Below are 27,041 nucleotides of genomic sequence, written 5' to 3' on the forward strand. Positions count from 1 at the left end.
CTCAGAAGTCTGCAACAGTCTTAACCAGGCTTACTTATGGCATGCCCTAGCTTTTTGCTGTCTCCATCTTTGTAAACGTTCTTTGTTGGTTTGTTGTTGGCTTAAAGGTGGCTACCTTGTTTTGAATTTTATTTGTAATTTTTGTGGGTCCATGGTAGGTGTATATATTTATACGGTACATGAGATGTTTTGATACAGACATACAATGCATACTAATCATATCACGGTAAATGGGGGTATCCATTATAAATCAGCTTTTTTTTTGAGATGGGAGTTTCACTCCTGTTGCCCAGGCTGGAATGCAATGGTGCGATCTCAGCTCACCGCAACCTCCTCCTCATGGGTTCAAGTGATTCTCCTGCTTCAGCCTCCCAAGTAGCTGGGATTATAGGCATGCACCACCATGCCCAGCTAAGTTTGTTTTTAGTAGAGACGGGGTTTCTCCATGTTGGTCAGGCTGGTCTCAAACTCCTGACCTTAGGTGATCTGCCCACCTGGGCCTCCCAAAGTGCTAGGATTACAGGCGTGAGCCACCACACCTGGCAAGGGACTTAATTTTTAACTCTTAATCTAAACCTTTAGTTTGAGAATTCTAGACCTGATTTTGTATAATTCCTCTGGAAAACTCTACTAAGATGTATGGCTTACTTGTAAAACTCACACAATATGTCCCCAGACTGTAATCATTACCTTCATTTCCAAACCTTCCTCTTGATTTTCTTTTTTTTTTTTTTTTAATTTCCAACTTTTATTTTGAATTCAGGGGTACACGTGCAGGATGCTCAGGTTTGTTACATAGGTAAGCGTGTGCCATGGTGGTTCGCTGCACAGATCATCCCATCACCCAAGTATTAAGCCCAGCATCCACTAGCTATTCTTCCTGATGCTCTCCCTCCTTCCATGCCCTGCCCTCTGACAGGCCTCAGTGTGTGCTGTTCTTCCTCATGTGTCCATGTGTTCTCATCATTTAGCTCCCACTTAGAAGTGAGAACATGCAGTGTTTGGTTTTCTATTCTTGTATTAGTTTGCTAAGGATAATGGCTTCCAGCTCCATCCATGTCCCTGCAAAGGACTTGATCTTGTTTCTTTTAACGGCTGCATAGTATTCCATGGTGTATATGTACCACATTTTCTTTATATCCAGTCTATCGTTGATGGGCAATTAGGTTGAGTCCATGTCTTTGCTATTGTGAATAGCGCTGCAATGAGCATGTATATACATGTGTCTTTATATCAGAACAATTTATGTTCCTTTGGGTATATACCCAGTAATGAGATTGCTGGGCCTAATGATATTTCTGCCCTCTGTTTTTGAGGAATCACTGCATTGTCTTCTACAATGGTTGAACTAATTTACAGTCCCACCAACAGGGTAAAAAGCGTTCCTTTTTCTCCACAACCTCGCTAGTATCTGTTGTTTTTTCACTTTTTAATAATAGCCATTCTAACTGGTGTGAGATGGTATCTGACTGTGGTTTTGATTTGCATTTCTCTAATGATCAGTGATTTTGAGTTTTTTTCCATGTTGCTGGCCACATGTATGTCTTCTTTTGAGAAGTGTCTGTTCATGTCCTTTACCCACTTTTTAATGGGGTTGTTTGTTTTTTTCTTGTAAACTTGTGTAAACTGTTTACGATATTGCTGAACTCGAACATCTGCTTCAGATGCAGAAAAAAATGCCTCTATAATTTGCTGTTAAGAAAACTGAGGCCCAAAATGGTCACTTGCCAAATGTAGGACAGCTCAAAAGTGGCAAAGATGAGCAGCAGCTGAGAACTCCTGACTCCTCTTAGTGAGCTCTTTCCCTGCCTTACGCTACTTTCAGAAAGGAAGCCAGAATTCACTCATTTCTCCTTGGCTTGCTGCCTGATGTTCATTACTACCATTGTCTGATTCCCATCTTACAAATTCCCTGTTTTCTACTGGGAGGCTCTGTGTTAAGAGGCTGATGCAGATAGAGATGGAAATGGCCCCTCCCCTTGCATCACCCCCAGGACCTCACTATTCAGTGGATGGTCCCCCATAGCTTTTGCTTATTGTTCTAAAATAGAACACATAAACAAAGAACAATAATCTTTCAAAAAGAAATTATTACTCTGTTGACAAGAACACCACCTAGAAGGTGAAGGTGGTGCAGAGGTATGTAAGGTGGGATGACTGGCAAAGGCTTCTGGTTGGAGAAAGCCTTAGAGGGTTGCATGACTGTTCACTGTGGAGAGGGCAGGTGGGAGCCAAGACATTTCAGGTAGAAGGGCCAGGTCAAGATAGCAGGGTGTTAAAACAGACAACTCCATGCTTATTGGATTTGCAGACACTCAAATTAGACTATTTCATTCTTTGCTTAAGGAATTTCAAACATTTGTCTAAAGTAATGGATGGATTTTTTCCTTTAACTGAAAGTTTGGTTTAAAATATTATACCTGAGAATAAAGATTGTGTCTGATTACTATTTTTTCTAAGAATATGACAGAGAAGAAGGGGCAGGGGAAGCTCTGAAGTATAAGCTCAGAGTATTGGTATTTATTTGCTTGAGGTGTTGAGTATATGGATTATTTTTGCATTACTCTCCCTAACTTTTTCTTTGTAATTTTATTAAAAATGAAGCAAACTGCAAAAAATAATATGCCTGAATCCAAGCATTTTTCCTAGCCAGTAAAAAGATATCTGGAGAGTGACTTTAAAGGAGCAAACCAGAGATAATTTAGCAACTAGAGTTTTCCACATACCTTTGTCAAAGTCCTGAGAGGATTTAAACTAAAATAAAGCAATTGCTGAACTTTGACAGGATGACTCTCCCTAATAATTTCTCCTCTGTTTACTCTCAGTATAGTTAATAGAAATAGAATCTCCCAGTCACAACTTTAACCTGCCTGATCTCCACTCTGCCTGGGATTGCTCAGGCTTAAACGGCTGCAGGCATGTGTTCTTTCCCCACTTTTAGAGTGGAAGTCAACTTCAAACGTGGCTCCCACAGAATTAATAACAACCTGCAGGTCTCTCCATTGAGCTCTGAATAACAGCCCCAAATAACAATGTCATCAGTCACGGATGATTTAAACTTTGACCTAACCCTATAAATTCTTACTGTTTTCTTGTTGTTTGTCAACATTTTTGGTAAAACCGTCTCACGACCAGGAAGAAAGTGAAAACATTTCCTTGAACTAAAATGTTGGCATCAGGTCCTTTGGTGTTTGCTGCCTATGTTGCCTATGTCAGTCCTCATTGTATTTCCTGCCTCTTTCAATGAGCACCGATGCTTTCCCAGAACCCTGAAAGCCAAAAGTAGAGTTTCTATTTGATTACAAGCTTCTGATTATACAAAAAGAGGCATAGTATCATTTCAGGATCTGCTCCATAACCAAGCATGATATTTATGCTGACTGGTGCTTATTATCAGTAAAGTATCTGTATACACAGTGGATTCTCTGTTTATCTATGTACGTCCAGACACATCGAGAACAGATACGATATGGAAGACTTGTATCTTGAATTTCCATAATTTTCCCACATTTTTGGGGAAATTCATTTCATTTATCCGTAAAAAGCCTGCTTTCTGTCTCAGTGAGCTGGGTGAAAATTGCAAATCCACACATTTAAACCTATTATTAAATTTGATAGATATAATATCTTTATTGGCTTTGCTCATTTACTTTACATGCAAAAATGACTCATTAGCCTGGCTTGATATACTTAGCAAAATAGCATAGGTGTTCTCCAAAGGCAGTTTATCAGTTCGCATAGTGATGGAGAGAAGACCATTCACGAGGTGCCTCTTCCCAAACCAGAGTCAAATCTAGGATGTACCACCCCATAAAATGTTAATTTGCTTTTAATGTGAAATCCTACCTTCAGAATTAATAATTATTCCCAAACATCCTGAAAATATGCTTCCTCAGAGCGAATGAAAATAAATTCTAGGAAATTATGGGTTTGTTTGAATGTCTCTACCACTTGATGACTTGACTCCTTACACAGGTGACTTCAGGGTCACTGCACAAACAGAGCAGTCCTGTTCTTTGGGAAGTGGTTGAGCATACTGAGGCAGTATCTGGAGGAATCATTTTGGTGTTCATTGTTTTTGAAGTCTGCCCTGAGGCTCCTTAAGTTTAAAGAAAAATACGATTTGCCATCCCCTGTTTCTCTAGATCTGGATGAGGCCAAGTTCATTTCGGGAGTACAGGTACACAATTTATTATCTGCAATTACAAACAAAACAAAAACAAAAACAAACCCTGAAAATCAAAATGTTTTTTCTACTCATTGTGTGACAAGCTTGAGTTGGCATGAGACTATTTGTAGTCCGTATTTATCCCTCTTAGAATGAATATTTATACATTTTGCTGCAAATTATGAATAGGTATGATTATTAGATATTGCCCCAGACTCCACTGGTGTATGTGTCCCATGTTACTTTTCTAAAATCTAAACAACTTAAAATTCTGAAACATATATGACCCAAGGGTTTCAGAAAAAAAAAAAGATTGGGAAACTACATGCCTTCATTCTGAAGAGATTAAAAACAGGATAAAAGGTGATGGAGAAAGGAAATCCTTGAGAGTAAATTCCCAATACTGGTTTTGCTAAAACGAGAATGTCTCTTAATTATCCCACAGTGTGTTGTGAAATTCTCACAGAATTTTAAAAAAAAAAGTAATCTGATTTCACATATTTTTAAAAGTGTATGTTATATCATACTTGCAAGAATAATTCAGAGATGAGGAATTGCTGACTGAGTTACTTATTTTTCATTTCCTATGTTCTGGGCTTATGATGACAGTTTTCCAGGCTCCTCTCCAGACAAGGGACCAACAAGGAGAGACTTCCACAAAATAAGTGATGTTCCCAGAGCAGATGTAATCTTGGTGGAAAGGTCTCAAAGCCTCTCATGAGTCAGTGACACCATCCAGAAGCAGCAGAAGCGACTGCCTCCCCAGGCTCAGCAACCCCTCCACCTGAGGGAGCTGCATTTCTTCCCATCTGATAGCCAACTACAAGGGAGTCAGCACTCCTTCCTCTCTCTCTGTAGTAAATGGATGCACTTCACAGGCTTTTTGTGCAGTTGGTGGTGGTTTCTCCAAAGGAGATTCCATGATGTCAGAGCCTGTAATCATTTTCTCCCCAATGGAAATGCCTGGTCATGGCATTTTCCAATCCCTGGCATCGGAAGCAATTGTCAGCTGGCAGTATCTGCCCTCTGCTTTGTTACATGTACCTGCCTTTAATTTTCAAATACCTGTAACTTTCTTTTGATAAATAACCTCAGAAATTTAGGGACTAGATAATAAAATGAAGAATTTGGATTTCTGGAATATTTGGGGAGGACAACTGTTATCTTGAACAACAGGTAGGGGTGGTAGAAAAGGAAGACAGACTCTCTCCCATTCCTCTCTGAGGTGCCCTCCACTCGCTGTCCCTCACCTTTCTTTCTCCCAAAGTGGACACTGGGCGTCAGACAACAATGTAATCAATTTTAAGTCTGAAATAAAATGGAAGCAAATGGTTAATAGCAGATAACTTGGATATGAGGTTAATTACTGCAATCCAATTATCAGGAGGGAAGACAGCACATGAATATCACCAATTAACCCCTAAATCAAATTTTAAAATCACCATTCCCATAATTAATAGCACAGCAATCACTATAATTACCATCTCTGCCAGACCAGAATAAGGAGGAAAAGTGAAATTATCCAATAAGCTTGAGTGTGACAAGAAGAAACCAAACTCAAGTGCTGAGATCAGACAAAAGAGAGCGGATAAATCAGAGAGAAAGTGAGTGTGAGACACACACCCAGCCTTGCAGGCACGCCCAGGTGTGTCACTCTAGCATAGCACAAGGATCCCTGCACGTGTGTGCTTGCCTTTCTGTGGGAGGAAATGGAGGCACGGAAAATGGATAAACATCTCTAGAAGCTACTTAGTCCTGGTTAGGGGGAAGCACAGAGGTCCACCTGCGTCACCCGGGCTTTCACTGGTAAGGATTTCAAGGTCTGAGCAGTGAGAAGGAAAAGACACAGCTATGGAACACATGGAGAGGAATAACACATGAACGTCTTTCAAAGAGGAGATTCCCCAGGTTCACTTTGAATAACTAAAAGACCAAGTCAGAATAATTTTCTTCTCAAACACAATATTTTTCATATTTGGTTAACATAGTCTTCATCTCTCCAAAGAGTTAAAAAAAAAAAAAAGTCATTCTAAAGTGTTATGCAAGAATAGGCAGATGTGTTCTTCACATATCTATTTAATCAGCTCTTTGCAGCAGCACTAAGGCATGAAAGAAAGGTTGAGTGTCCTCCAGAATCCTCAATGAGGAGAGAGCAAAGTACTGTGTGGAGCTCCAATCTTGCAAGATTCCCCAAGCTGGGACACGGCTCCACCATTTGAAAGTAAGGGAGCTAAGGACACCTCCTCCATTCTCACACAAAAGGTACATTTGAGGAGTCGTTATCAACAATTTTTCCAGTTTTTTGAAAGTAACTCTATTCCAAAGGAACACTGCTTTTGTACATCACAGGTTACCTTTTTAGTGTCTGGGGAGGTACAAGCAAGAATATGAGATGTGAGAAAATATCATACAAGTGTGTAGGCATTGAAAGGATGTTCCTTTCACTGTTCAATTAAACCCAGAAACTGCTTTTGTTAGTAATTTTCCTTTACTCGTTCATTTACTCATCGAATTCAGTCACTTTAGAAATGGCTGTTTCTAATACATGCAAGCAAGGCACTGTGCGGAAACAGTGCGGATATTGGGGGCATGGTCTCAACCATGGGTTCTGCCCTTGGGGAGTCTCCAGACCACTGCAGACTATACATAAGCGGCTAAAACGATGCTGTGTGTACACGCGTGCACACACACACATTATACATATAATACATACTTACATTAAACACTGTGAGTGAAGAGGACCAAGAGACATAATATCCAAGTATGAATTCTATTTCCAAAGCACATGCCAAATCTGCCCACTTCCCTACGTTCTATCTACAATCCTCTTAATCTAACCTAACCTTGGCTCCTGCCTCATTATGACAATAGCTATCTACTTAATCTTTCTACTTCCACTTGGCTCTCCTTCAATTTAATCTCCACACAGCAACCAATGGTCTTTTAGAAACATAGATCATGTTATGTCCTCCCTTCCATAAAACCTTCCAGTGGTTTCTTAACGTATTAACAACAAAATTAAAACCCTCTGTTCTGGGCACAAAAGGCACCACCCAACTGGTTGACCCCATCATGTTCCATTCCACAATTTCCCACTCTGTTCCAACCCCTGTGCCTTGCTTTCCTCAAATGCACAAGCTCTCATTCCTGCCTCATGGACTTTCTGCCCTCTCACCTTGGAATGATCTTTCTTCCAAGATCATAAAATGTCACTTCCTCAGACAGGCCTTCCCTGAGCCCCCAAAGCAAATCAGTGCTTTTTTTTTCATCACTTCATTCTACATTTCTGCAATGGATTTGTTCCCAGTTGATATTTTCACATTTATAGTATTACTTGCTTTTGTCTGTTCCTCCCCTCCACTAGAATGTAAGCTCTGTGTGGGTAAATTTGTCTTATTAATCACTGTATACCTCCCATTCAAGAACAAAGTCTAATGTACAGTAAACTCTTAACAAACATTCATTAAATAGTGAATGAAGCTCTAAAAAAAGAGTATCAGGACAATTTCTGAAAAATCAGTACTAAAACAAGGAAAAGGGGAGATGCAAGGGGCAGAGACTGGCATTTTCAGATATCTGAAGAGAAACCTAGAGGACAGTTGTGAGGGTAGACCTAAGATCAATGGGTAGTAACCGTAAAGGTGATTTCTGCTCAAAATAGGGAAGAACTTTCTAGCAGCCCCGTAACACACACATGGACTAGCCTACCTAAGGGGATGGAGAGGCCAGATGAGTGCTAGGGCAGAAGGAATACTCTCTGGGAATTTAGACATAGGTTGCAGGGCTGGACCAGACAACGTTTAGGGTCCCCATGGAGAACCTGACTGCCTATGGTTCTTGGATCCTCTGACAAGTCTTTCTTCCCACATAGTGAGGAAGTACTGTTCAGAGCAGGAAGCCACAGATGGTCCAGAAGGATCCTGCTGTGGACTCAAACTCTTGCTGGCAGCTGCTCCCAGGGCTCTGTTGTTGTAATAATGTCCCTGGAATCAAAAGACCAAAAGAAAGTCCTCAGGCTTTGGGCAATCCTCATTCATTGTCTCCTAGTTTGACCAGATTGTATAGGATATAGGTCTACAGCCAAAAGCATTTGCAAGGAGACAGATGGCAAGAACCTAATGAACATCATGGGCAATGACAGAAAGCCTCTAGGGGTGAGGACATCCAGCATCTATACAGCTCCAGCTCTTTTTCACTCTACAAAGCCCAGAGGTCTTGAGTGTGGAACACAAAGTGAAGCTCTGGTTGTATGGCCTTCCTGGGAATGTCAAGCACTGGCTTGTTACTAAGGCTCGCTTGCCAATGACACACAGACCCCAGGAGATGGTTTAACTCTACTCTTGTCTCAAAGCCCTTCCCAGTGACTCATAACTTTCTTTGACACCAGAACAGCTGGGCCAGCCAGCTGGAGAGAAGACATACAGATGTAGCTGGCTGGAGTCTGAGGGGTAACGGGGCTCTCAGCTGTGCAGTCAGCCTAGTATCCTGCAGTGGGCTACAGACTGTGGAAGTCTCCCCCTCTGCAGACAAGTTGTGGGTGGGGATATTGGCTCTGTCATGACCGTCTCTCATCCTACAATACATGTGTGTTTAGAATAGAAAGCACTGCAGCTCTTCCTCAACGGCAACTTGGGGGATGTTTTATTTCTTTTGGGAATATTAGATCCTTGAGCCAATCCATCTGGAGAAGGTATGAGAGAGAGTACTCTGGCCAGAACATACCATCTACCCAGATGTCTCGGCTTAAAACCGAGCTCAAATGAGAGAATGTGTGAAAGCCTGAGAAGTTAGAGGGGTTAGGGAGATAAATAGATCATTTTTGTTTCTGAGAAAAACATTTAAAACAAAGATTGACTGACTGCCCTTCCAGTAACATAACTTTAGATTCGTTGATTATTCACCAGAAAAAAAGTATGAAACATGTATGTGTAAAATCCTTACTAGAAATGGCTTGCTTAGACAACATTGTGCACATTGAAGGTACTTATTAAATATTTGTTGATTTTGATCCAAATAGCTTTGGATGTTTTTAAATATCAGTGCATTGAGTACCCCAGTGATTGTAAAGGGGGTTATTTTTGTTAATGAAACTTGAAATACAAGCCAAGACTGATTGATTTTTTAAAGTGTTGTGAATATTGCAGTTCTCATACATAAGCAACTAGTAACAGTGTCTCTGAGGGAGGAAGACTAGGAGGTCAGATTTGGGTAAGAAACTCACTTTTTATGTTGTACGCTTTTATGTTTTATTGACAATATTTTTCTTGTGCATGTGTTTCTTTTTTAGAACAAAATAAAACTAGTTACTATTTTTTAAACTCTTTGTCTCTAGAGACAAACCTGGAGCTTAGACCTACTGATAACCTGCCAGTTCCCACTAAACTAGAAAGAAAAAAGGATTTTTCCCAGGATCCCATCTCTTCCCAGTATGGTCAGCCAATAGTAATATTCTGGAATACAGGATGCGGGTGAGGGAATTTATAGGCATTGTGGTGTCAGTAGTGATAATTCTAGTTGATCTGTGACGCAGATGGATGTATATGGCGGCTGGTGGTTTACACAGCACTGTAAACCCGCCTGCGTGCCATATGAATGGCTGTCTAATTTATTAGCTTTCAAATAAAAATGTAGCAAACTCAGAAATTCAGAACGCAATGAAGTCTAACAAAAAGAATCAGATGGGCTCAAAGCAAATAACCTTCATATTTTTTATTTTATTTTCTATAAGTGGGATTCCAGTACTGCGCATGGGAACCTTTTTTTTCCCTGCTTCTCTATCTGCATGTTGATTTCTGGGCTGCCCCCATGTTCTCTGGCTTCACTGGCCTTTCTTCCTGTTCACTTCCCACGGCAAAGGAAGCCCAAATGCTGCTTTTGAAGCATCCCCAAAGGACACCTGACATTTTAAAAGCTGAATGAGTGTCCTCCTCTGGGACAGTCATCTTAGACCATCTCAGAATGACTGCTCCCAGAGAAGACAGGAGATTGACTAAACTAGAGAGAAAAAAAGACTTTATCAGGAGAGCGAGGAGGGCAAGGTGGAGAGGTGCCCACTGTGCAGGGATGTGATCAATGAAAGTTTCCTCCATCCCATCCCAGTACCCTTTCTGGGAGGTGAGCTGCACATGACCGCCTCCTCTTTTCTCTTTTAATTCGTTTATTCAACACTGAGCTAAGCGCTAAGAAAGGAGCAAAGGCATGTTTCCTCCTTTTTTGGTTCTTCTTCGCCTCAGAGCTGAGTCTATTTTGACCACTTTGAGGTTGCTTTTCTCACCGGGTGGGTCACATTATGCTTTTTCTCTTGGGGTTTAAGGTTTTACTGGGGTGGGAGACAGCAGTTTCTTTTCTTTTTGAGACAGGGTCTTGCTCTGTTGCCCACGTTGGAATGCAGTGATGCAATCTCTGCTCACTGCAACTTCCACCTCCCAGGTTCAAGCAATTCTCCTGCCTCAGCCTCCCGAGTAGCTGAGACTACAGGCACGTGCCACCGTGCCCAGCTAATTTTTGTATTTTTTGTAGAGACGGATTTCATCATGTTGCCCAGGCTGGTCTTGAACTCCTGGGCTCAAATGATCCACCCGCCTCAGTCTCCCAAAGTGTTGGGATTACATGCATGAGCCACTGCACCCAGCCTACACAGCAGTTTCGGATTCCAAACTGGACTCCAGCTTGAACCTTGGAGGCAAGTGGCACCCATAGGAGTGTGCATGTTCTCTTGCCTCACTCCACCAGTACGTGCTGCTCTATCCATAACCACATGCAAAAGTACATATAAAATTGTAAGTATAAACCAGTGCTTTCCAAACTTGACTGCACACTGGAATCACCTAGAGAGCTTCAAAAATTAAAGATGCCTGTGTTCCATACCCAGAGATTGTGACGTAAGTGGCTTGGGTGCGACCTGGGCTGTGAAAATTTTAGTAGACCCCCAGGTGATTCTAGTGAGTAGACAAGTATGGGAGCCGCTGATACAAATACAAATGGCATCCACATTACAATCTTAATCCCTTCCATTTCAATGCCTTCAGCCACGGCCCGAGATAATTAACCATGATTCAAAGACCTTTACTTGTGCCAGCTGCATGGAGTGGCTTTAAAAATATCTAAGTTTATTTCATGCCCACCTACCCTCATGCCAACCCACTTACAAAATATAATTTAATCCATTAAAAATTACAGGGAGCCATACAGAAACTTCTTTTCCAGCATGGGGCGTGCAAAGTATTTCTAATGCAAACACAGACAATAGGTATGTTTTCTTTTATGACAGGGTTGAAATAAAGCAGACCTAATTATCCCACCCAGATGCTGTGGAGAAGAAGCTCTGTGAATACTGCATGAGGAAGCCTATCTCTCAGTCTTATCAAACCCACTTTTCTCTCCAACTGTGCCCTGGTAACCTGGGAAATATTATAAATTTTGATTACTGATTGCTGCATTGTTAGTAACTGACGATTTAGCATCAGTAGCTGGTCACCAGTGTCAGTCCAGACTTAATTATCGCAGCTGAAGGGAAAGTAACCCCATGAAAGAATTGCTTTCCAATTAAAGCAGCATGGAATACATGATTTGTCTCTCTGACGATACCCAGTTCATACTCCTTTTCATGTTATTTGTATTGTCTTCTTTTCCTATTACAAGCTCAGAGTTGTGAATCTTAGGTTCCCTAGCCAGAAACACATAAATATCAAGAGGGCAGCTGTCAGACCTTTAAAAAAATCATGAACAGTCACCACCAAAAACATAACAGTAATTACAGAGTTTCCACTAGCAAATGCTACACTTAGGGTTAAAGACATCTTTCAACATAACCATTTATTTTCACAGGTTCCTAACCTCCTATAGAATGTGTGTATAATTACATGGGTATGTATACACACACACACACACACACACAATTTTTAGAGTTTATTCTTTAGGGGTTAGGATCAGATGCTCTATGCTGTGTTATAGCTATTGGGTGAATGACAAGGAAACAAGGAAACCATTTTTCTACTAGCGCAAGTATTTTACGTAAAGATCTAGGCAATAGCATCTCTGAACTCTTCATTTTTCTTATCTTGTTTTTGCCATTAGTTTGATATTTATTTTGCATGTCTGCCCATTTGCCTATCTAGACAATTCTTTATTCCTGGAGCAAGGACAAAAGTTTATCTTATCTGTGACTAATTCAACCCTGATCACTTTGTAAACATGGCCTTTGAAGTCTGGGTTGTTTAAGAAAATATTTATTGAGCACCTACTGTGTGCCAGGCAAGCTCCCAGCACTGAGTATTATCAATGAACAGAAGAGGTCTCTGCTTTCATGGAGCTTATATTCTAATGGGCTTCCACTCTAGTCCTTCCATTAGTGGTCAAGTGGCCTTGGGTTATTTAATCTGTGCAAGGCTCAGGTTTCTCTGCTCTAAAGTGGGATAATGATGCTTTCCCTTCATAGAGCTATTATTAGGATAAAAAGCTCCTGGCCCATGAAGAGTGATTTAATTAAGGTAAGCTTCCATTTTCTTCTCAGTTCCCTGTATCCCTGGGGTTGGCACTGGGAAACTCAAAGTATCCTCACCTTTCAGCATTGTGAATTTTGTATACTTGTTTCCTATACCTATGCACCATCACTTGTTTCCTGAAAACATTTTCTTACTGTAGCTCCAATTTCCCCCGTCCTCAAAACTTCCTACCCACAGCCTTCTGTGTCTTGCACTGGAGCTGTCTGTATTTCTTAGAAGATGGTAACTGCAGTTTAGTGTTTAACCAAAATTTTGTGGAAACTTAAATTATTCCTTTGGGAAAAGGAGGGTATATTTTTCAGTACCGTGCCAATGTGAAAAGGAGGAATAGCCTATAGTCATTGGTGTTAAGTCATTATCTACTTGGCTTATAGTTCTCTTCCCAACTGCATTACAAACACCTTAAAGGGTAGGGCCGTTTTACTTCTATTTACTCTCAGCAATTTAAATTAAGCATTTATTGTCTACATTTATGAGCAAGGAACTGTTTCAGGTGCTGTGGTCAGTACAAAGATGAAGGTTGGTTGGAGGAAATAGCACTTAAAAACCTCTCTGGAATCTTTTCACCTAGCAACCAGCTGCCCTAGGTTAAGAATATGTACCAGAATTTCAATAAACTGCCCCTAACCAGAAAGTTTTAAGAATTTTTCACTCTCCGATTGAATTGGGTTGGTGGGTGAGGGCTTTGGAGGGATGGCTCTTATTGGATCTTCCTGTGCCTTTTTTTTCTCCCCTCTTTTATCCTTTGTGTCTTGCACAACTCTTCCCATGACTATGGTTTTTCTTTTAAATCATTTTTCTATTAACAACCCCATCCCCACTCCACTTTTCTGTCCTTTCCCGTTTCTGCCTTGTGAATTTCTACCCTTCTCTTAAGACACTCTTCAAACATCACCTTCTCTGTGAAGTCTCCCCTGATTCCCACTGACAACTAACCACTAATCTCTCTCTTTTTTCCTTGAAAATACTTGAGTGAGCTGTATCAGAACCATCAAATTGACATTATTTGTTTACTAATCTATCCACACCATTAGTCAGTGGACTTGGCAAGGGCAAATGAATGTTTGATTGGTAAACAAACGGATTAATGAATGAATAATCTAACATACAATCCCTGTCCTCAGAGGATTTACAAATTATGGAGTAGACAGGTATACGAATAAAAAGCTGCAAAATAAAGTGCTAACACATACGTCGTATAAGAAAGAAAAACGCTATAGATTTTAAGTTTTAATTTTTCCAGGCGGCTTGTATTACTTATTTAGCTCACTTTATAATGAACTGATGCCCTTGGAAAAGTTACTCTAGATTGCACTAGGCTTTCTTTTTAAAGGTCTTAGTGCTAGTTAGCCTCAGAAATCCTATTATATATACACGCCCAGGTAACCCACATCAGACTGACACACAGCATTTGCCTTTCTACTTGCAAATACAGGTCTTGAAATATACATGAAATGTAAGACGCTGGTATTCTTACAGTAACACAACACTCACATTCTATGAAATCCCTGACCTAGTTACATTGCTGAGGGCATAGCTTAAGTGCATATAATGCCCAGCATGAGGAAGAAACTGTTATCTTGAGAAAAGTAAATTTTGCATTCCCCAAGTTCTGTATTATTAAATCCGTGACCTTAATTACATTAGAGTAGATATTTTATTCAATTATATGGACAATGAAATAAGAACTGAGAAAGATATAGCTGGCCCAGAATCTCCTGGGTGTGAAAAGATGATGATATTTATTTTGTCTACTCCTGACAATAAAGTTTAAACTGTTACTTAATGCTCCAACAAAACATCAATTCAAACAGAAGTTAATTCTTCACAGTCATACTTAACATTATACATTTTTTATCCGAACTAAAAAAAAAAGAAGCAATTGAATATTTCTGCCCTAAAAAATGGATAGAGTTGGATCTTTCAAAATGTTGGAAAAAGAAAATTAAACATGGCCAAAAGACGAATATTGCCAAATTAAACAAATGGATTTGGGCCTTGCTAAATAAAATAAACTATTCCTAATGCTTCAACACAAGGAAATACATGGGCTTTTTTCTACTTGCACGGAAGTATTTCTCACATAAGCACTTTCAAAACAATGATCTTTTATACCCAATAAGCCATGAAAAGTTGAAAGTATAAGTGAGGTTGAAGAAGAAATTCTTTTCCACCTTCTTCCTAAGAGCTGATGTCCTGTGTGCTAGCAGAAAGAAGTTAGTAACATGTACATTTAAACTCAAATTTATACAAATGTTTTTCTAACATATTCTTTGTGGTTCAACAATTATTTTATTTTTTTCTTGTCAAACCGGTTGGTTCTAATGAGTCTAATTATTAGTCTTCGTAGTCAGAGTTAACAGTATAACGTAACAGTTAGTAACGACTTTCAGTTAAAAGTCAACCCTGTGATGCACAAAACCTTGGATAAGATTAAATTTTAACAGCTTCCAACTAATCTACAGGCAGAAGTCCAACTCAGGTGTTACTCTTTTAATAACACTCAACTCTAAAAAGCATAAAGCAAATGCATATTAAAAGAGGAACAAAGATGCGAATTAGAGAGCTAAACGAAGGAAGGAAAACAATACAGGTTTTTCCTTAATTAACAACTTTTGCAAGATACAAGTTGCAGATAGAATTTCCTTTAGGTCATATCATTTAAGTGAATCTAGTTGTAAAGCAATTTAGAACTCTCCAGGAACAGTAGAGCTTAAATAACTAACCAACAAATGTGTAGTCTTTTCTTTTGCTTCCTTTTCCTTTCTTTACTTCCTTAACAATTGGCAAAATATTCTTAAATTATTAATATAGTACCCGATTTGCTTCTCATTTCCCAATTTCATTCATTAAAACTAAAAGCAAATAGCAAGCCTTAGTAAACTTCTAGCCAGGTTTCTTGCTTACAAATATAATGCGGATTTCTGAAAGTGCCCAGTTAAAGGGAAGTACAATCCCACAGACTCCAGTACCTCGCTGACCAATGACCCCTGCCCAGCCCCATCCTCATTTGCCTTTACAATATCAAGCTGATACTGCAGAAGCAGTTGATTGTCAGGAGAGCCAGCTCAGGTAAATTAACTTAATGAAACAGATGACTTTGTATGTATTGAAACTGACTAGGCTCAAATAGCCACTCAGCTAATGAGCTTGCGATTGGACCCTGGGAGAGGTGTCATCATCATCCTGCCACTAAAAGCCTTTCTGCAGCCCTGTATCCTATCTTCCTGTCTGAAAACCAGGCAGAAGCTTAACAGCCGCCAAGCCTCCAAAATGCAAACAGCGGCAGTTGCCTATCTAAGTTGTGATTGATGGTACACAAAAATACATGGCTACTTCATAGATATTCTAGCCTGCAACAAATTAGGGATCTAAACCTTTGTGCTAGGCAGATAGCCAGTGTATTGTGGGGGACTGCTGTGGCTCTATAATTATATCCAGCCTGATAATAATCCGTTCTACCGCTGTGAATGGCTGTACCCTGGGACTTTCATTTCACCGTTCCCTTCCAGCAGATAATGCCTGACCCTGTGTCACTTTGACTGTGAAACACATGAAAAAGACAAATGAGTTTTTCTCTGACCATGTTAAACTAACTAATGGATTCTAGTTGTGAAACTGGCATAATAATAAGCCAAGGCTCTGCTGGCACTGGGTGGACATTCAGACAGTCTCTAAGGGTGGTATTAACCTCATGCAGGAAAACAAAACACAAACACCCAAAAAGAATCTGGCCAGTGTGAATAAAGTCTGTTTAGTGTGAATAGGGATTAACCACATATTTTATATTCCAACCAGTTATTTTAGTATTTTGAGACACCGCTATAAGAGAGTGTTGAATTACTAGAGGTGAGGAAGGATGGGAAGGAGGGCTTGCCAGAGGCTGGTTAACAGATACAAAAGTACAGCTAGATGGGAGGAATTAATCCTAGTGTTCTATAGCACTGTAGGGTGACCATAAGGAACAACAGCAACCTATTGTATATTTTCAAACAGCTAGAAGAACAGATTTTGAATGTTCCTAACACAAAAACATAATAAATGTTTGAGGTGATGGATATGCTAATTACCCTGATTTGATCCTTACACATTGTATGCATGTATTAAAATTTCACACAGTATCCCATAAATTTGTACAATTTTTATGTGCCAATTTAAAATAATAGTAAAGGAGGGAAAAAAGAAGACCACGCAGCTGGAGAACATCAGAAGCAGGATTAAAACTCAGTTCTCAATGGTTCTAAACCCATGAAGGATTTCCATAAATCCACACTGTTTCAAAAAAGAAAGAGAGAGAGAAAAAAAGAGCTGTTTTATGGTCTAAAACTAGGCATTAGCTGAAGGCAAACTAACACAGGAACAGACCAAATATTGCGTGTTCTCACTTATAAGCAGGAGCTAAACACTGAGTACACATGGACACAAAGATGGAAACAATAAACACCGGGGGCTGCCTGAGGGCGGGTTGGGGGAGGGAGCACAGGTTGGAAGGCTAGCTATTGGGTACTATGCTCACGACCTGGGTGACAGGATCGTTCACATACCAAGCCTCAATGACACACAATTTACCCATGTAACAAACCTGCACATGTACCCTCAGAACCTAAAATAAAAGTAGAGGAAAAAATAAAAATAACAACAACAACAAAAACTAGGCATTAATTGAGCGATTTTATAATCAACATTTCCCTCTTTCCTTTCAGAGTTGTATTTGGTTTTCAGAAAGTGGCTATGATTCAATATCCTTGAAGATATACTCATTTGAACTAAATGTTGTAAATGTTAAATATCTTATAAGAGAAAATGACCAGTGTTTACATTACTTTCATTCCAACATAAAAAGGCACTATTGCTTCCAGTAATTAGTAAAAGACATTATAATCTGTACAGAGAGTAATTGTGCAAATTCCAGTCTTGTAGTTACGTAGGCACTCCCTGTTACACATGGTCTTAATTTTTAGTATGTATTTTCTTTTAGCTCGCTAAAATATTACAGATTTCATATTAATGCAGCTGAAAAGATAAATGTCCTTTCCCATGTTCCCATCAGAGGTCTGTGTGTTCTGGGAGGTTAAAAAATTATAACTCAGCTGTTCCATACCATATTAAGATTGAAATTTGGCATCCCAGATGTGAATTTGTTTCCAAAATGAAACAGCATCTGGTAAGCTTTTTTTAAGAGAAAAAAAATACTTTAGAGGCTTATTTTTAAAGCAGACTCATATTGGGTTTATGGGTGCTTTTAAGATAAAATTGTGTATAGTTTTATTTAAAACTGTTTGGACTTCTGATGGGTAAAACCCCACATTTATCTAACATTTTTACCTTTAAAAACAGGCTAATGAAAATCCAGAAGCTGCATTACCTTTCTTAGTCAGTGACCAAAAATACATGCTTGCCTTTCCTTTAGGTGGTATGTTTTCAAACAAGCTCTCTCTGCCCAAGAGGAATTTATTTTTGCAAAGTAATATTTTATTGTGTGTTTACCATATGTCAGACACAGATCTAGCTCTTGATGTGTAATGACTCATTTAATCCTCACAATAGCTTGAGATATATGCCATTATTATCCCCATTTTACAGATGAGGAGACTTCCCAAGGTCACATGCTAACTAGTAAGTTGGGAACAGGGATTTGAACCTGGGACAAACTGGCTCCGAAGCTCACATTCTTAACTGCTATGTGTATTGCCCCTCTGATCATAGTCATTTCCCTCATCTTACATTCACTAAACATTTAATAAGTGCCAATTAATCTACGTGGAGGGCATTATACTAGAGTTGAGTGTGGGGTTGGGGGAGGCGGTGGGGATTGGGAGGATCCAGAGTAGAGAAAAGGGGTCAGTAAAGTTTTTTTAAAAAGCACAATCCCCACCACAGTTCTGCAGGTCAGATGGACATGACTCAATGACTAAACACAAAGTAAATGCTACACGTTGCAGATTGGTCCCTCCAGTTTTGGGGAATTGTAGGACCTGCAGTGCAGTGTCTCTGAGGCACTTAGGTCGCTCTGGATGTTATGCCCAGGTCCAGTCTACCTTGTGGAAAGGCCCTCCTGGTCAACTGGAGACATTTCCCAGGACCTTCCTAAAAACACTCAAAATCTGGTGGTGAAAGTCCTTGTGTAACATTCTGCAGCTAGGCGTCCTCCATCCCTTGCTCCTGTTAGATATAGTGATCCCCAAGTTTCTCTTCAAAGAATCAGTATGTCAGTGTGTTCAGTCCTCTTACTCTTTGATTCTCCATTTTAAAGTTTAATACCCTGGTTCTCTTCGCCCCCTTGCTTCTAGTTTCAGTAAACAACCTTTTCCACCAGTTTTAATCAGTAGTTCACATCTGTTCCCCTGGTCACCTGCTCTGTCCTGACTCATCCTGGTCACCTGCTTTGACCTGAGTCACCCCTGGTCACCTACTCTAACGTAAGTCACCGTTAGTTACTTGTTCCTAATCGTCCTTCCCACCAAACCACTCACACCACCACTCTGGTTCCTACCCCTGCTCTCTTTAAAATAGCCAATGGGAATTAGCTTAGACTGTGCAGTCCAACCCTAGCCAATAAGGGAAAGACACAGCAGTAGGGACCACCTGCATCAGGAGTAAGAACCCCTTCCCTCCCTTGTTCAAGTGGTGTGCTCTCACCATTACTCCATTCACGAGTCACACCCTTCTATAGAAGTAAAAATTGCCTTGCTGCAAATTTAAATTTATGTTTGAATGCTATTTCTTCGTGGCACCGAGGAACAAGCATTTCTAACATTCTCAACCTCCTAAGTCAACACCATTTCTTGATGTGATTTATGCCAAACACTTAAGACACTGCTGTATTTTGGATGGATCAAGCCTACTTAATCTTTAATCCTAAAATTGAAAGAAGCAACTGGGGGTCTTCGGTATAGAAAGTGGGGTCAGGCGGCCAACAAGGGAATATGAATGTATATCCAAGTCACTCAGAAACTTTTATGCAGGTGCAAGAAACTTATGTCAAAGTGGTCATAAGGCTGTTTAATAGGAGACAGACAAATGTAACTCCACGTTTACTGCTAGAAACCAAAGCTTTGTGTGAAATCTTGAATTTACGGGGAAGGAGAGAGGGTAGCCTGTAACCTGCCTGTTCTTTTCCTGATCCCTTCCCCCTAGTCCTGAACTCCTGGAGATTGAGACCCTTTGGGCTTTGGTGACCCCATCATTGGGGTATGTTTATGTGATTGTTGATTTTGCTGTACCGGACACGCCCTTTCCCATTTTCTAACCATCTTATAGCACATGCTGACTCTTTCCCCTTCCCTTCTCTTTTCCCTAGGAAAATCAATGAATCAGTAAAGACATATCGGTACTGGAAAAGAAAAAAAAAAGGGCCTCTGTATGTCACGGTGCTTTGTTATTCTTCTCTCAAACTCCAGTGGACATTAGTAACAATCCCTCTGGATGTGGTTGCTCTGAAAGAGCCGGCTCTTAGCATTTTGTCACACTTAGCCAATTGTTAAAGTATCATTAACAGGAACCCAGACGGAGATGACAGGTGTAAACAGTTTATAATTTACAAAGTGCAGGATCAGGTTTCTCCACCCCCTCTTCCAAGAGCTCTCAAACACATCTTAACTTGGCCCTGTGTAGGCATGGCAGAAATTCTTACAGGATTGTTTGAAAAGAAATCCTATCATGCAACTATTTGGTAAAGTTTTGGTCTTTTGATCTTTTACTGTTAATTCAAACTATGCAAAGCTATGAGTTAATTGCTAAGTTAACATTTCAAAATGCTCTGTACAACTAAATACACACATGTACCCTGGAACCCTCTGAGTGGGCTTTCTACTGTATGTCATAGATTTCCTTCTTTGTTTTTCCTTTTTTTTTTTTCCCCCACTAGTGGTGCATTGGAGATTGCAGGTTTGAAATGCCTAACAGTTGAAGAGACTCGACACTGCTGCTCTGTGCACAGATGTGGGATTTCTTACGCCTTTTTAGTCAGACCTACTTAGCTGCCTTCTGCATTTTTCAGTGCTGACATGTTTCGGTAAAACTTTGACTAACTGGAATACTTGGGGGAAGGGGGTTCTGGCTGAATGACTTCCTGGTTAAACTAAAAGTTATTTAGAGAGCCCTTTTTATTGAAAATCTTTCTAAAGTATATCAGCATACTTTTCTCTTGAGTGAGGCAGCACTGTCAGAGAAAAACTGTACAGTATGTAGCTGTTTGGAAGGACTGTGAAACAAATTTAGCAAAGCTGCTAACTGCTCATCAGCCTTTCTCTTGCTGCAAAGCAGCCCCTCTCAGTATCCTGAGGCAGCTTAGGATGCCAAGCCCTACTGCTCTCTTCAAAATTTATTTTGCTCTTTAAGCAGAGGCCTGGATCTTACCAGGGGACAAACAAAGGTCTTGAGCCACCAGCCCTCACCTTTCATCCCTCACACCTCCAGGCTTCACTCCCTCCAGTCAGTCTCCACTTAGGTCCACGGCTGCCCCTCCTTCACCTGTGCTGGGAATTCATTCTCTCCGGCCTCCACAAGGCAGCCATCTCTATGCCCTTTCTCTGGTAGTTTCATTCTCTCCCAATTCACTGATACTCCCTAAATATGCCTATCTCCCTATTCCAAGTGAACCTTTCTCTCCACCTTTTCTTCTCTTGAAGGCAAAGTCCTTTCCTTCATTGCTAAACACCTTGCAAAGGTAAGCACAACCTACGTTTACTTCCTAACCTCTTCGTCATTCTAAAACTATCTTTTATCTTCCTTCTGTAACTTCACCAAAACTACTCTCAAAAAAGGCCATCAGACTATCTACTGGATCCTATGGCTTTATCTCAGCAAGTCTTATTGATTCTTCCTAAATTTAGCTAGAATTCCTTCCCTTCCCTGTCTTTGCTGCCACCATTTTGTTTTGCTGAAATTCACATGTGTGCAGCATAAATCAGACCATGTCACTCACCTTCAATGCTTCCCACTGCACTTGTAACAACACGGATACTCCACATCTACATGGCTCACAGCTCTGATGCTCAGCTCTGGAGAGCTCATGCCTCCTTCTCCACCACATTCCAGCCTCTCTCTTGAGTCCTCAAACATCCTGGAGCGCCCTCTGCTCCTTCTCCCTAATGAAGTCCTCCCCTCACTGCTTCTGGCTGGCTTCTCCACCTTCAGGTCTTAGCTTAAATTTTACCACCTAGGACAGAGCTTCTCTGACCAAACCATCATCTATGTGGGTTCCTGACAGCCCCTCCTCACCACACCACTCTTTTCAATGCGCCCCATTCTCTCCTTTCACGCTAGTAACCATGAGCTGTAGTGGGAAATGAGCTTGTATGTTTACTGGATGGTTGATCTTTTGTCTCCACTAGGCTGTGAGTTCCTTGAGTCCTTGGATCATGTCCCTTTTTCAATGGACACCCACTGCTTAGCCCAGGATCGGGCACGTTATTACTGAATGAATGAATGAACAGATGAAGACTTTATACTTTTCTGCAGAAGGGCCGTCTAGAATGACTACAGAAATCTGACCAGACAAGTAACTCTTTCAGAAAGAGTACCTGAAGAAATTCAAATTTTAGGTTTTGTAGCATTTTAAATGTCAGAAAGATGCTCACTCATCCTTGCATATACATAAATCAGGCCTCTCAGCCTGGGGGAGAAAAGCATTTAGCATAATACAAATATATATCCTGTTGCAGGAAATACACAAATATTGTGTTGGGAGTAGTGACTAGGATGGCCTGAAGGAAGGAAGGAGGGTAGCCTGGCAATGGATTGCTGCTAGCTCAGTGAGAGGAGCAAGCAGCAGAAAAGCCCGGAAGGAGAAGGAAGTGGAGTGATGATGGAGGGAGTTTTACCCAAATGGGGAGGCCAAAGTTAGACCAACTAATAAGGTCACTGACCTGCGGGAGAAACAGGGAAGCTGGGTAGAAAGTGAGATGAAGAACTGCAAGTCCTGCACAACACAAAGATGTGTTTGCAGCTGGTTAGGGGAAGAGGACAGAAAGGATTTGGGTGGAAATAAATAGAAACTGCAGTGATAGGCAAAATGCATGGTGGCATGAGGAGGCTGCAGTAAGCATGTATGTATGAGTAAGCAGCAGGAGTTTCTAATACGTATGTGATCTTTGGAGTCTGAATGATTAGAAACTGTGAGCAAGGTAATATCACAGTTACGCTAACTATCCTATCCTATCAGCTGAGGTTCAAGGGCACCTACAAAGAATCACCATTTATAATTGATGTCCTACTAATTCCATGGGGTCCTGACACACCCTGAAAAACAGGGCTAAGACTGAGCTAAGGGGGATGTTGAAAGAGGCAGCACCTTTCAACAAATGTCCAGTTATTAAATAGGTCATGTTACAACTGCAGGTGTGGAGCTTCTGCTCCAGAGACTGCTATTATAAATGATTTGGTAAAACAGATTACACCTACTCTCTTTTCAACAATTCAGATTTTCATATACTGAGACTGCTTAAAGCAGAAGTCTTCTATGCCATTCTAAAACAATAAGATATGCTGGTCATTTTGCATAGCCTTTTAGTTTTTAGGCATTTTAAAAAATGCTTAAAAAATTAAATACCAACCCCCAAATAACTCAATCAACTCGATCCTATTGACTCAAAAGGAAATGGTTTCAGATAAAAGCCCACATGGCTTTTAGTTCACCCAGTTTTTTCTACCTACAAGTAACGTAACAATTTCCTTTGCATAGGAAAGTTCTTAGAATCATCAGTCATGAAAACAGATGTTGGGCACAGAGGTGAAGCAGCAGCCAGCATCAGTAAATTTGCCATTATCAACTGCCCACCGCCACCCTCAACCCCATTCCCTCCCCCTGTTGGAATTGGATTAGCCTTCTGGTATTATTTTAAGAGTGATTGGAATTTAATTTTAGTTAGGAAGAGCTGAGTCCATTGTTTACTTACAAACAAACAAAAGAATCCTCTCTCCAGCACTAGGATTCCTGCTTGGCTGGTTTTAAATAGATGAAGCTAACCAGATATTTACCATCAGCTTGGTGAAGAAAGAGACATTGTCCTGGGGAGCCAGAGTCATGGGAACTCAGTCCACACAGTAATGCATTGCGAACTGTGAGTGGACTATGACCAATCAAAGTCTCACTGTACATTTCACGGAGGTGGGAGCAAAACAGGAAAGAAAAAATCCCCTACGTGCCAGCATGTTGGGAAGGCATCATTGCAATAAAATTGTGAAACTAATGCTGGCAGGCAAACAACAAAAAACAACAACTGCCACAAACTGCAATATGCTTATCAGGGTCTGACCAAGAAAAAAGAACCCCAATCTTCCACAGAGGACACTGGCAACAATCCCAGGTCCTGCAACTCCTGAAGAGCTCCATGTGCCGTGTTCCCTTCAGGTACTGCATTGTCCGCGGGAGATGTTCTCAGCAGTCAAGGAACAGCTGCACAATGCAAGCAGCCTCTGAATGGTCGAAAAGCTTTTTGTTCAGGCCTCGTGTGATTTCTTAAAAAAAAAAAGAAGCAAAACTGGTGTTCTTTTGTGCTGTACAAAGGCAGCACTTTGCTGACTCCAAGTTCAAGACTCATGGGCTATTAGGAAAGGAAAGATGGACATTGTATTAGCATGTGTGAAAAAAAGAATAGGAGTTCCTTTAAACCAAGTCCATAATAAGAGCAGCCTGGTATTTGGAACACCTACTTAGCTGGAAGCAGCTCCAACAGCAGTTAGAAGGGAAGTGTTTGCAACAATTACACACACATGTACACATGCATGCACACATATAGACCCATCAGGGAAACAGCAGCATGTGTTCATAATAAATACATTTCTTGAGAATAGGGCAGTAAAATAAAATATAATCACAGAAAAGTTAGAACTGGGATGTGTGAACTAAGAGGGATGTGACGTTAGTTTGTAGAGAAGCTGTTCTTCCAGAGAAGTTAAATGACTTACTCAAAGACATATAGATATTTCATCAAATCAAGTTCTTAACACCACTTAGGAAGGATGTCCTGGTGCTTCCTGCTCTGCACGTGAAGCAGTGTTGGTTGAGGGGTGAGGGGTCTGTGGAGACCATGTCATGTCAGGGATTCTAGCATCAGTCTAATCTGAACTTGAACCCCTAGGATATATCAATGCTGAGGGTTCAAGTCCAGTGTTTCCAGTTGCATGACCTAGAGAGAAATTCCTTTATTCTTCAGAATTTCAACTGATTCAACCCCAAAATAGGGATAAAGTAACTTGTGCCTTTAGAGTTGCCACAAACATTAAGTGAACAAAGAGTCAACATTAAATAAATGTTGGTGACTATGCTTATTGCCATGAGGAGTAGCCATAAAGGTGGTATTTTCATCTTCTCAGAAATTTCAATACATTTAGAAAAAAAGAGAGAAAAGAAACAGGAAATACACAGAGAATAACCATATAGGTATACAAGTAAGCATACGGGGAAAATACAGAGAATTAATGTAGACAACAGGGAATGACCCAGGTGCAGTGGCTCACACCTGTAATCCCAGCACTTTGAGAGGCCGAGGCGGGCGGATCATGAGGTCAGGAGATCGAGACTATCTTGGCCAACATGGTGAAACCCCGTCTTTACTAAAATACAAAAAATTAGCTGGGATGGTGGTGCATGCCTGTAATCTCAGCTACTTGGGAGGCTGAGGGAGGGGAATCGCTTGAACCCAGGAGGCACAGGTTGCAGTGAGCTGAGATCACACCACTGCACTCCAGCCTGGCTATGTAGCAAGACTCCATCTCAAAAACAAAACAAAACAAAAACAAAACAACAAAAAACTTGGACCAAATACTTTACACATGAATATTATGCCTCTTATCCATTTGTATGGGCTCATTGGTTTCAGGCTTTTTTTGCAATGATAGGTATTTGTTGATCCTTTAAAAGCATTTTGTCTTCCTCAAAACAATTTATAGCTGAATATTTAATTTCATTTTTTTTTTTTTATGGGCAGGGGTGTCCTCAACTTGGACTGCCAAGACGCAACACCACCTTCTGTCCTGAGATGTCAAACTCACACATGGAGCCACCTCAGTGTGTTGGGATAATGAATTATTTTCAGGTCCATGTTTTCCAAGGTATTTCTAGCACTATTATTTTACATATGTCCTGAAGATAGTTCTGTTCAGAGGAACAGAATTTCAATTAGATGTGTTTTTCCCTTCAACAAGTTTGTGATTTTTTTTATCTGTTCTTAAACTCATTATATATCTGTTAGAATGTACTTCTTAGTAGCTACTCTTCGTGTACTTATATTAAATACACAAATAATACATGACAACCTTTTCGTGATAAAATAAATAAATGAAATAAACATTTTAGACAAAACTAAAGTCCCGCTTGACCATCACCTTGTCACCATCACCATCATCATCTTGGACCTTTCAGCCTACAATATCCCTGGCCTATTCCACAACAGGGGCACCCTGTTACCATTCTGTTTCCTATATATTTTCTAGAGTTTTCTTTTCCTTCTTTGCCTTTGTTTGTTTGTTAAACCAATATCCTTTTTTGTTAATAAATTCTTGGAGTTGGCATATTTTTCATTGGAAGTAATTCATAGCAACTAAGAAAATATTTTCAACTGTGTGTTTGCAATCAAGCAAATTTTTCTCCATTATCTATAAGATAATCTTAGACATCTACACCCTATTCTTACCTACCACAACCCAATGTCCCCACAATGGCAATGCTAGAGTTGAAGCCTAGATAGTATTTATTTCTTTGGCCCTAGACAACTTTTCTCAACAGGCTTTTAGCCGTGACGATCTGGGCGAGCTTTATACAGTGGTCCTGCTTCCTAAAGTTGGAGGCAATCCGGGGTTGATTCTGTAATCTTTGTTTTTGTCGCTTTCCTTCTGAAGTATATATCACATATTCCAAATTCTAAGGTTGTTAAAGATCTATAGACTATTGAGTAGGCACATAATGTGACACGCTATGAAAGCATTTTCCCTGTTTTGCAATCTGAGAACAAAACAAATCATTGATAGTCATGACTTGTAAGAATCCTCTTGCCCCTGCAGCTGTACTGGGCAGTGTGCAGAGCTTCCATCCTGCTTCTTCGGTTGTACTCCTGAGAAATGGCTCCCTAGATTCTAGTATGGTTACCTTGTCCTTAGTACAATACATTTTAATAATTCTGTGCTTGCGTGTGTGTGTGTAGCCTTTCTTTAATTTTACCCCTATAATCCCCTTCAAATCACACTAAAATATATATAATAACTGATGGATTTCCTTCAACAACTTGATCTTCACCACTAGAATGGTTAACACCATTTCCATCAGTGGTGGAAACTACTTTTCAGGGTCTTTGCAGTTCGGGTCCTTTACATTTAATTATTATTTTACTTCTGGCCTGAACTTTTTGTTAACCTCTTGGTTTTTATAT

The 27,041-nt window shown here is 40.3% G+C and overlaps 1 protein-coding gene across 2 annotated transcripts in view; it reads right to left on the minus strand.

Moving 5' to 3' along the window:
* Positions 1-27,041, minus strand: part of SEMA6A (sema domain, transmembrane domain (TM), and cytoplasmic domain, (semaphorin) 6A) — a 130,876-nt gene that overhangs the window by 68,715 nt on the left and 35,120 nt on the right. The window contains exon 1 of one of the 2 annotated variants that reach the window (XM_011963674.1): positions 23,575-24,149. The exons of the other annotated variant lie outside the window; for it this stretch is intronic. The gene's annotated coding sequence lies outside the window, so the exon portion shown is untranslated. Of the gene's footprint in view, positions 1-23,574; positions 24,150-27,041 lie in introns of those variants that run through there. 2 annotated transcript variants of the gene reach the window in all.

The sequence above is a fragment of the Colobus angolensis genome, unplaced genomic scaffold (assembly GCF_000951035.1).
Source record: "Colobus angolensis palliatus isolate OR3802 unplaced genomic scaffold, Cang.pa_1.0 Scaffold62, whole genome shotgun sequence".
Classification (NCBI taxonomy): Eukaryota; Metazoa; Chordata; class Mammalia; order Primates; family Cercopithecidae; genus Colobus; species Colobus angolensis.